Raw genomic sequence first — 11,680 nt, forward strand, 5'->3', positions numbered from 1 at the left:
GGAATTAGCATACCCTTTTATTCATGCATGTAATTAATTAATTATGTTCTTTCACAGAGACACAAGGGCTGGCCTAACCATTATGTTCTCATTCGGCTATGTCCCTTCAAAAACTATAAATAGGCTAGTCCTATTCAATTATAAAACGCACCTTTAACATTAATCAAAATGAGATTATTCTCTATTCTCAAGTCCTTGTGACTTTTATCAACTTATCAAGTAAATCCTTACTTATGGCATCAACCTCTATTCCATTGATACTTGTTGTTCCTATCTCTTTATAGATAGTGGGTCCAAGTTATTTTCTATCATCCCTTAGAGAGATTTGTAAGGCTGAGTCTTTGCTCATTATAGTACTGGTTCTTACTTGGTCTTTTTATGATAATATCATCACCAACCACCCTTTCTTTCATAAGCCATACCATAGCCAAATCAAACATACTTCCGCTACCAATCTCATAACATAAATAACCCTCAATTTCTCCTTTACATCAACTACCAAGCAATCTATTTGAGTCATTCGCTTATGTAGGTTTTTTTGCTTCCTTTCTAGATCCATAATCAATTTAAGGTAGGAGTACCTTACATCTAGCGGTATTCAGAGCTTTGGTGGAAGAAGCAAATATGCAACAAAAAACAACAAAATACAAAAAAGTGCAAGTGAAGAAATAAAAAAATCAGAAAAAAATTGCAAAGAACTCAAAGAAGACACAAAAGGAAAGAGAAAAGAAAATTGCACAAGTTGAAACCACTAAACAACAAGTTCATCACCAAGCAAGTTAAGTAAGAATTTCAAAATGATTGTGGTGATAGAAGGGTTGTAAAGTGACTTTGCTATAAGTAAGCCCTTTATTCTTTTCTTTCTTATTTATAAGCCACCCTTTATATTATATTTTGCTTTCCCATACCTACTAACCATTTGTAGCCGACACACAAAAAGTAAGCATTACTTGGTATAGTTTTGAGTAAAGTTTCCTAAGAACTTGAGACAAGATATTGAGAGGAAAAAGGCTTGATCGTGGGAGACTATAAGAGGACTAGTAGAAGCCTTGAAGTCCTAGAGTGCAAACACGAGAGCATTATTTGGTAAGGTCTTTTACACATTTCCTTTTTCTTTATTTTCACCAATTATGTCTTGGAGTCAAGGACAATCACCTGCAAGAGAAGCCCATTAATTTATGATCCTTCATTCATGTTATGGTAAATGATTATGGATGTTATACAAATGTTTTGAATGGAAATATTTGGATTAGTCACTTCGATGGTCCGTGTAACGTTTTATTCGTACTATCTTTGAGTCAAACCTGATCAGGGTGTTACATAAGTAATGATCAATTTAAATGTATTTTTTTGATGTACATCATTGAATGATCACATGCAATGACGTTTATTCATAAAAACACCATTATTTAAAAAAACAACGGCATTAGATTTAAAAGTTTATTCATGTAGTGAATACAAAAGCTATTTTTTTAACCAATCTATTGAGCCCAAAAATAAAACGAGCCTAAAACCTCATAACCAAGCCTAAAATTTTACCAAATCCGCAAATGTTAAACGTTACATAGTCCAAAAAAGCACTCGATCGGATCTTAAAACTAAAAAAACCCTATATTTAACAATCTAAATTCCATCCAAAACTTGGATTCCCCTGACCTGGAAGAGTCTCTCTCCCACTCTATCATTTAAAACTCTAATCTAGTTGGTGCCTTGAACCCCCCTTATCCCTTTAGAATTTGACCAGTCAATTATATCTTATACTCCTTGTAAAGCATCACCAGATCCAAAAATAATTAACCACCGAGATCCATTTAATCCCCGCTACACTATATAAAAAGAAAAAATATTCCTTATGAAAGGCTATATTCCAACCCTACATACAAAAATATGTACTAAACATACATCAAAAAAATCAATCAAAAAAATCCCAAGATGAGACCCCAATAACAAGATCACACAAAGGTATGAAATATGGTTCACCTTTTACTATTATGGAGAGAACGTTGTCGGTGTCAGAAAGAAAGAAGAGAGATAGCGCGCTTAGAAGGAATAAAATCCAGAATAAGGGATTGGATTTATCGGAGTTATCAGGAAGATCCCTCTCTAATTCTGATCTTAAAGTGCGGTGGAATGATATTACAAAGGAGGGAAGGAATACAATACAACTTGGGAAGAAGCTTGGCAAGCAAATTTGAGGGATGAGTTAGAGATAGTAAGGTAACTAGCGCTACTGGAGGATAATTAGATCGAGTGCGGCAAGGCAGTAGGGCGTTAGAGGGGATGAAGATTCTAACATGGAATATTTGTGGAATAGGAGGAGATACGAAATTGACAGCATTGAGAAGACTAATAAGAGAACTGAGTGTTGAGATGGTATTATTAGAAGAAACGAATAAGGCTAATTTCTTGGAGGAGGACATCCAGAAGATATGGTTTGATGATGAATTTAGTTTTAGCTTTTATGCGACTGAAGGTAGATTCTGTGGGTTACTTACACTTTGGGACAAATCAAAATTCAAGGAGAAAAGTTCAATAGTAAGTTTCATATATATTTCTACGTGAGGGGAATGGCTTCAAGAAGGTACGTACTGTGTAATAGTTAATGTTTATGCCTCTTGTGTTATTTCGGAACAAATGAAGGAGTGGAAGGAATTATGTGTTTTACGGGAGGCATAACATTATTTTTGGCTTGTAGGTGGGGAATTTAACGCAGCTAGGAGTAGAAGTGAAAGGAGCGGTTCTGGGGAGATACAAACTGGATGTATAGCGTTCAATAGTTTTTTTTCGAGATGTAAATTGATCGATTTGTCGACGGTGGGGAAAAAGGTTTAATTGGTTTGGTAGTCAAAATAAAAGGAGCAGGCTGGACAGATTTCTGATTGATGAAGATTGCTATCAAAATTTTAGAATTCGATCTAATCGAGGTTATAAAGGTCAGTTTTGGACCATGCGTCTGTTTTACTATCTTTCAGAAGTGTTGACGAGGGCCCCAGACCGTTTAAATTCATTAACGATTGGCATCAAAAGGAGGGGTGTAAGGAAGTAATCAGTAAGATTTTTGAAAGTAAGGTGGGTAACAAATCGGAATTGCCATTAAAATTAACGTGTCTAAAGGGAGCTTTGAAGAAGCGGAATGCCAAATCATGTGATAATTTTGATGCAAGGGCAAAGGCTTTGGAAGTAAAATTTAATATGTTGGAAGAATTATGAAATGGTGGCAGTTTAATTAGTGATAAGTAGGAAGAATTAAAATGTTAGAAACTAGAGCTATGGGAAATGTTAAGGGTACATGACGAGTGATAACCGTCGTTTTGCTTTCAAAATAATTTTGACTTCTTAATAAATAGAAAGGAAAAGTAGTATAAAGAAGCAGGGTCGATCCACAGGGACTATGGTGTTTCTGATTTAGTAAAACTCTTTCTTGATTTTAGAAGAAATTAGAATTCTAGATGAAATTGAAAAGATAGAATAAAATAAAATTAAAAAAAGGAAATAATAAAATATAAATAAGGGTTTAAAAATAGTAATAAAGATAAAAGGGGGTTTTAAATTATTTAAAAAAGTATAATGAGATAAAAATTAAATAAACAAATAAAATAAATATATTGGGATACATAAAACTTATGGTAAAAGCAGCCTATACTTCAGCTTTGTCTCAAATTCTTGGGATCATCGAAACATATATTTACTCCAAGATTCACGTCGGCTTACAAGGACAATTCTTCGCCGTCGACTCGGATTATGTTTTTTTCAACAATAAATGATTTCGATCTATGTTTCCTCTTAGCAAACAATTTTACTAAGTGTGTTCTCGGGAAGTCGAATGTGCTTCAATAAGTCAATCCTTCTTCCAACGTTAACCATAACAACATCCAGACCAACGTCAACTATAACAACATCCAGACCAACGTCAACTTTTGGTTTTGAAAATCGTTTTGATTTGAAAAGTAAGCTTAGAAAACAGAGAGAAAAATACGAAGCGATTTAAGTGCCTTACAATTCTCACATTTGGAATTAATCCTTTGCTTTAGCCTTCGGATTAAAAGAAAATTAGCTAAGCATTACCAAAATCATTCTTAACATATTTGAAAACAAAATTTTAAAGGGAAATAAAGGAAGTATGCTAAATATAGAGAAAAAGCTAGAAAGAAAAAGAATATTTTATTCTCAGATGAGAGAGATATGTCTCTAGGCTTACCCTGAGAGGGTATTTATAGCCTTCAAATTCCTAAAAACAAGCTAAAGCTAATTCTTAAAATAAAGAAATAAATCCTAATTAAAACACTTAAAACTATTTAAACTAAAATACCTAAAAAAAAGATAAAATAAAATACTATTTAAAATAATATCCTAAATCCTAATTGGAATACTAACATCTATATAAACTAAAATACCTAAAACAATTATAAAAGATAATGTTTGAACTATTATCCTAAAACTTGAATTTAATCCAAATCCGAATTGCGGAAACGTGTGGCCAATCCATTCGTGCTTCTAGAAACTTTGATTGGATCTTCTAGAAGGCGCTGATGTCATCGCCTCGTCGGATGTTTCATGCCCGAATTCATGCCCACTAGTCCAGTTTTGATTCCGAAAATAAAAAAACTGTAGAACTCTTTCCTTTTAGTGCAATTTCCAGAATCTGACGTTCTGCACAGAAAATGAATCAAAACGAACAAATAAGCCAGAAAAACCAATGATGAAGGAGTAGTTTAAAAGAAGAATATTAAATAAATTAAGCACTTATCAAATTCCCTCTCACTTATTCAATGCTTGTCATCAAGCATTCATCAATTAACATATCAAAATCATAAGTTGTGGCGCCAATTTGATAACCGTCGTTTTGCTATCAAAATAATTTCGATTTCTTAATAAGAAATGAAAAGTAATATAGAGAAGCAGGGTCGATCCACAAGGACTTTGGTGTTTCTGATTTAGTAAAACTCTTTCTTGATTTTGGAAGAAAATAGAATTCTAGATGAAATTGTAAAGATATAATAAAATAAAATAAAAAAGGGAAATAATAAAATAATAAATAATGATTAAAGATAGTAATAAAGATAAAAGGGGGTTTTAAATTATTTAAAGAAGTATAATGAGATAAAAATTAAATAAAAAAATAAAATAAATAAATTGTGATAAAGAAAACTTATGGTAAAAGCAGTCTCAGACTTCAACTTTGTCTCAAATTCCTCGGATCATTGAACAAATCTTACTCCAAGATTCACGTCGACTTACAAGGACAATTCTTCAATGCCAACTCGGATTATGTTGTTTCAATAATAACTAATTCCGATCTCGGTTTCTTCCTAGCAAACAATTTTGCTAAGTGTGTTCTCGGGAAGTCGAATGTGCTTTAATAAGCCAATCCTTCTTCCAACGTTAACCATAACAACATCCAGACCAACGTCAACTATTGGTCTTGAAAATCGTTTTGATTTTAAAAGTAAGCTCAGAAAGCAGAGAGAAAAATCAGAAGCGATTTAAGTGCCTTACATTTCTCACGTTTGGAATTGAGCCTTGGCTTAAAAGAAAATTAGCTAAGCATGACCAAAGTCATACTTAGCATATTTGAAAACAAAATTTTAAAGGGAAATAAAGGAGGTATGCGAAATATAAAGAGAAAGCTAGAGAGAAAAAGAAGATTTTATTCTCTGATGAGAGAGATATGTCTCTAGGCTTATCCTAAGATGGTATTTATAAACTTCAAATTCCTAAAAACAAGCTAAAGATAATTCCTTAAATAAAGAAATAAATCCTAATTAAAGAACTTAAAACTATTTAAACTAAAATACATAAAACAAAGATAAAATAAAATATTATTTAAAATAATATCCTAAATCCTAATTGGAATACTAACATCTATTTAAACTAAAATACCTAAAACAATTATAAAATATAATGTTTGAAATATTATCCTAAAACTTGAGTTTATTCCAAATCTGAATTGCAGAAACGTGCGACCAATCCATTCGTGCTTCTAGAAATGCTGACTGGGTCTTCTAGGTGCTGACGTCATTGCCTCGTCGATATTTCATGCACAAATTCATGCCCACTAGTCCAGCTTTGATTCCGAAAATAAAAAAACTGCAAAATTCTTTCCTTTTAGTGCAATTTCCAGAATCTGACGTTCTGCACAGAAAATGAATCAATATGAACAAATAAGCCACAAAAACCATTGATTAAGTAGTAATTTAAATGCAAAATATTAACTAAATTAAGCACTTATCAAATTCCCCCTCACTTATTCAATGCTTGTCCTCAAGGATTCATCAATTAACATATCAAAATTATAAGTTGCTATCTTTAATTTCAATTTATTCCTCAAACTTCTAATAGAACTAAGTCCATGACATTTGTCGAATTCAAGTTACAATCAAGCAAATACAAAACTAAGAGAATTTAAAGTAAGCAATATATCTCAAATAATTGCTAACATCAATGAAACATTACTCAATACCTCACAAAGATTCACACATATTCGCTCAAAGTGTTTGTGGTGAATTGAAATCGTTCAAACTGAAACTAACCAAAATATTACCATAGGCTTGGAATCCAATCAAGTCTCCACTACGAAAAATGAACATAATGCAATAATAAAGGGGTCTTAAACAATGTGTAACGAGGCTTAGGTTAAGGTAGGGAAAATGCCAAAAAGAAAGGTTTAAAATATAAAAACAAGAGATCAAAACAATTAAGAACAATCCACGAATTAACATGAAGCACAATGAAAAATAAAATAAGGAAAAAGAATAGATGAAAGGCAATTGAAACGATCGCTTTTTCCTTCTTCTTTTTTGTTCGAAACAGGTAATTTTTTTCTGCTATTCAAAACAATGAACAGTTTTTTTCGACTTTTTTTCATGGAACAACAATGATACAAGATCTCAAGTCTCAGCAAGGGTGTGGAAAGAGAGGAAAAATAAAAAGAGAGGATTCGGGTTTAATTATGGGGTGTAAAACAAAGAAAGGGAAATAGGCTCAAATGTTGTTCACTAGTGGATATATAAATGGGTAGACTATTTTGGGAAAAGTTGGTTTATCCTAGGTGCCCCTATCACATTAAAACATTACATTCAACATGTAGTCTCAATATGCATTGTAATTACAAGTTATAGAACATCCTAATTAGTTCGGCATACGCAAGTAAAAAAATGAACAAGAAATAAAATGTATGCTCGTTTGGCTCAAATTTTACAAGAAACGTTTATGTGCACTGAGTCAAGTTCATATCTATCAACAAAAGCATGAAATATCAATACTCAACAAAAAATTCACCAGCTATACCAATCATCAATCATGCAAATTAAATTCGATCAAAACATGATCATAATCCAAAAGGAAGCAAGAGTATAAAATGAAGTTCTAGCAACCAATGATCCCAACTCATCAATATCAGAATATCTCAATTTCAAACAATCAAATAAGCCAAGGGAAAATTTTGACATGTTTATCTTCCCCCCACTTATTCTGTTTTGTCCCAAAACGTATATCAAATTTAAAAACAAAGAGAGGGAAAAGGAATACTGCCCAATCTAGTGGCGACCACAACCATAGCCACGTCGAGACGAGTTGTTATAGAGTAGAATGTCCGATCGAGAAGCCACCAGAAGATATATTAAAATTTTCTACAAAACAAAAAATCAATAAAAGAATATATCATTCCAAGATTTTATTCTAAAGGAAGTAGACTTCAAGAAAAGAACTCAATCAAATTTTATCATTTTCTTTTTTCTCTGTTCAAACCAAAATTGTACTGTTGTGTTTTTTCTCTCGAACTATTTTTTCTGCACTGCATTGTTCGAATCTGCAGTGTATTTTTCTGCACAGTTCTAACCAAAGCAGTTTTTTCTGCACAGTTCGAACCAAGTCTTTTTTTTTTGCAATGTTCAAACCAAATCAGTTTTTCTGCACTGTCCGAACAATGTATTTTGAAATTCTACTTCTATTTTTTCAAATGATTCTTCCTTTGTTTGCTGCCACACGATCTCTTCACGCCTTGGGGTCAGGTTTTTGTCATTTTTTCGCTTTCAGTTCGAACAATTCATGATTCTATCTTGCTTAAAATCCAACTATGAATAACGAATACCTAAAAATACCAAAGAAAAATAAAAAAATAAATCTGAAAAATAAATTTGAAAATAAAAATAAAAATTAAACAAACGGAAAATAAAAATAATAATGGGTTGCCTCTAATAAAGCGTCTTTGTTTAACGTCTGATTTTTTTCCAAAGTGTGGGTTCCTCTAAATTAATTTCTTTGATTGGACCAACCAGAGCATTTTTATAATACGGCTTCAACCTTTGACAATTGACTTTAAATCGAACTCCTAAATTATCTTCAACTTCAACAGCACCGTGAGGAAATACTTGAGTTACTGTAAACGGTTCGAGCCATATTGATTTGAGCTTTCCTGTAAAAGTTTAAATTTGGAGTTAATTAACAAAACCTTTTGAGTGATAGAAAAAGTTTTAATAGAAATTCTACTATCGTGAAATTCTTTTGCTTTTTCTTTAAATATCCTAGCACTGTCATAGGCATTTCTTCGGATTACCTTATGTTCTTGAATGTGTAATTTTCGAGCTTCACCAATTACATCCATGTCCATGTACACCGTTTAATGGTCTAATAAGCTCAATGTTCTAACTCAACCGGTAAATGGCATGGTTTACCGAAAACAAACCGGTGTGGTGATATCCCAAAGGGACCTTTATAAGCGATTCAATATGCCCAAATTGCATCAGTTAATTCCAATCCTTTCGGTCTGGTTTAACAATTTTTTGAAGAATTGTTTTAATTTCCCGATTTGATACTTTTCTTGTCCATTGGTTTGTGGATGGTAAGCGGTAGCAATTATTTGAGTTACTCCAAATTTCTTCATCAACGATTCAATCACTCAGTTTATGAAATGTGTTCATCTGTCGCTTATTATAGCCCTTGGTGTGCCAAACCTGGAAAAATATAATTTTTCAAAAAATTAACTGTAGTTTTAGCATCATTATTCTGAGTGGCCTTAGCTTCCACCCATTTAGAAACATGATCTACATCTAAAATAATATAAGTATTTCCAAATGACGAAGTAAAAGGACCCATATAATCGATTCCCTAAACATAAAAAATCTCACAAACTAGTATAGAATTAAGTGACATTTCATTCATACGGCTTAAATTACTTGTGCGTTGCCATATTTCAAGAGTTTTACAAAATAGATCAGAGTCTTGAAAGATATAGGCCAAAAAAACTGCATTTAAGAATTTTATGGGTTGTACATTTTGGCCTAAATGACCACCGCAAGAGTAAGAATGACAAAATTGTAAAATTGAATTTTCCTCACTTTCGATAATACATCTCCTAATTACCTGATCTGACCTTTCATAATTAGTTGATGCCCCATTGATGCCATGTCACCTAGACACATGTTTGATGCCAAGTCACGCCTAAGTTGCTGTTCATCTTCACGTCATGGAGGAGTCCACGCCTTAAGCATTCTACAACATCCATGTGAGTGCCACATGACCAGCCACCCATGTGCTTTGCATGTGAATGAAATAGGCGCCAAAATGAAGAGGCTTCTCTCGATTCGGCCTAAACATCATCATGCTTCAAGTTGGCACCAAGATGAAGAGATATGGGAACCATTCAGCCAAAGACATCTCCCCTCATCCAAGCATCATTTATTTTCGTTTTAAGACATGTACTTTGCCGAAAAGACATGTATTTATTCGGCCAAGCCTTTACAAATCTATAAATAGGCTTTGGCATTCATTTGTAAAACAACCCTTTGATCAATTAAAAATCCTTTGTGAGATTATTCTCTCTTCAAGTTCTTTTTAGAACTATATCGATTAAGCAAGCCTTTCTAAAGCTTGTGGCGTCATTCCCTCATTGATACTTCTGGTTCCTAGTTCTTATAACTAGAGGGTCAAAGTCCTTTCTTACCATCCCTTGTAAGACTTATAAGAAACGGGTCTTTGCTCTTTATAGCATTGGTTATTTCTTAGTTTTATAAGATACTATTTCCATCACCATAATCCATTTTCCATTATCACGCCTATATCATCACCATAGTCCATCACCATATCACGCCTATATCATCACCAAATTCTCAAATTTCGAATTCTTCATCTTTGAATTATCCTTCATCATCAACAAGGCATTCATCCATCATCACCATTAGAGGTCGAATCCATCATCACTTGAAGGATCATTCTACAACACTTCCGCAACCCTTCTTTTATAACTATTCTATCCATTTCAATTATTTCCATTTCCTTTCTTAATTATTCATTTACTTAACCAATTATTCTTCTTTTGTGCATATTACTTTTCAATTCAAGGCGTAGCATTTGGTGTCTCTCCTAGATCGGGAAACAACAAGGTTGCCAACTTCTCCATTATTGAAGAAGCCTGGTTAGCCTTACATCAAGCGGTAATCAGAGCTTTGGTGGATTGACATTCAAAGTGCTACAAAAAAAAAGCAACAAGAAAGAAGAAAACAAAAGAGAAAAGAAAAAGACTCCTACATCAAATTTGGGGTGCAAAAGAAAGAAAAGAAAAAGAAGAAAATCAAAAGCAAAAGAAAAGTGAAGCAAGTTGCAAAGTATACTCAAAGAGAAGCACCATACAATCTGCCCAACATCAAACTTGAAGGAGGTATCCTTGTTGTTTCTTGTGAAGGAAGATAGTAAGTGTTGCAACTTGAGTTGTAAGTTATCTTCACTTATTTACTATTTCATTTCCTTTTTCTTTCATCTTTTCTTATTCCATTACCTTATCATCTTTCTTAACCTTTTCTAGCCTATCCTTTATCATATACCCTAACCATTTCTAAACCGACGCACAAACTAAAGAAACTTGCTCAATCTTGAGTTAGTTCTTAAAAAGGACCCACAAGAGAGAATCGAGTGGTAAAAGGCAAACGAGAGGGTAAGATCAGAAGGGGGATCAGAAAAAGCCAAGAACATATCCCCGAGTGCAAACACGAGTGTGAGTGGAGTGCAATCTGAAATTTTCTTTGGAGTGATCAAGTGAGGTTTTTGTCAGTGTGCTGGTAAGGTTTTAAATTACTTTATTTCACTAACCATGTCTCAAAGTCCCCAAGGAAATACAGGAACACAAAACTTACAAATGCAGGCACTCATTGGTGAAATGATGAGAATGTTTCGTGAAGAGTTCGATGCTCTTCATGAAAAGATAGATCAACACCATGATCTACCACCAACCCGTAATAATGGAGCCAATAGAAGACAAAAACAACCACCCCCTCCAGAAGAAGTTGTTCAAGAAAATTTTGACGAGGGTGAACAAGCAGCATTCCAAGGCCCTAGACGTGCCATTGTTAATGACAATTTGAGCAACATTAAGATCAAAATTCCTCAATTCCATATCTTGAATGGGAAAGCAAAGTGGAACATGTTTTTAGTTGCCATAACTATTCCGAGTTGAAGAAAGTGAGATTGGCAGCCATGGATTTCATAGACTATGCCTTAATATGGTGGGATCAACTTACCCTTAACCGAAGGAGGAATGGAGAACGACTGGTCTCAACTTGGCTTGAAATGAAAGGTATTATGAGAAAACGATTCATTCATGTTCACTATCACCGTGACTTATTTCAAAAGTTACAGAATCTTAAACAAGGCCATAAGAGTATGGAGGACTACTACAAAGAGATGGAAG

Source organism: Hibiscus syriacus, unplaced genomic scaffold, assembly GCF_006381635.1.
Source record: "Hibiscus syriacus cultivar Baekdansim isolate YM2019G1 unplaced genomic scaffold, ASM638163v2 tig00111976_pilon, whole genome shotgun sequence".
NCBI classification, from domain to species: Eukaryota; Viridiplantae; Streptophyta; class Magnoliopsida; order Malvales; family Malvaceae; genus Hibiscus; species Hibiscus syriacus.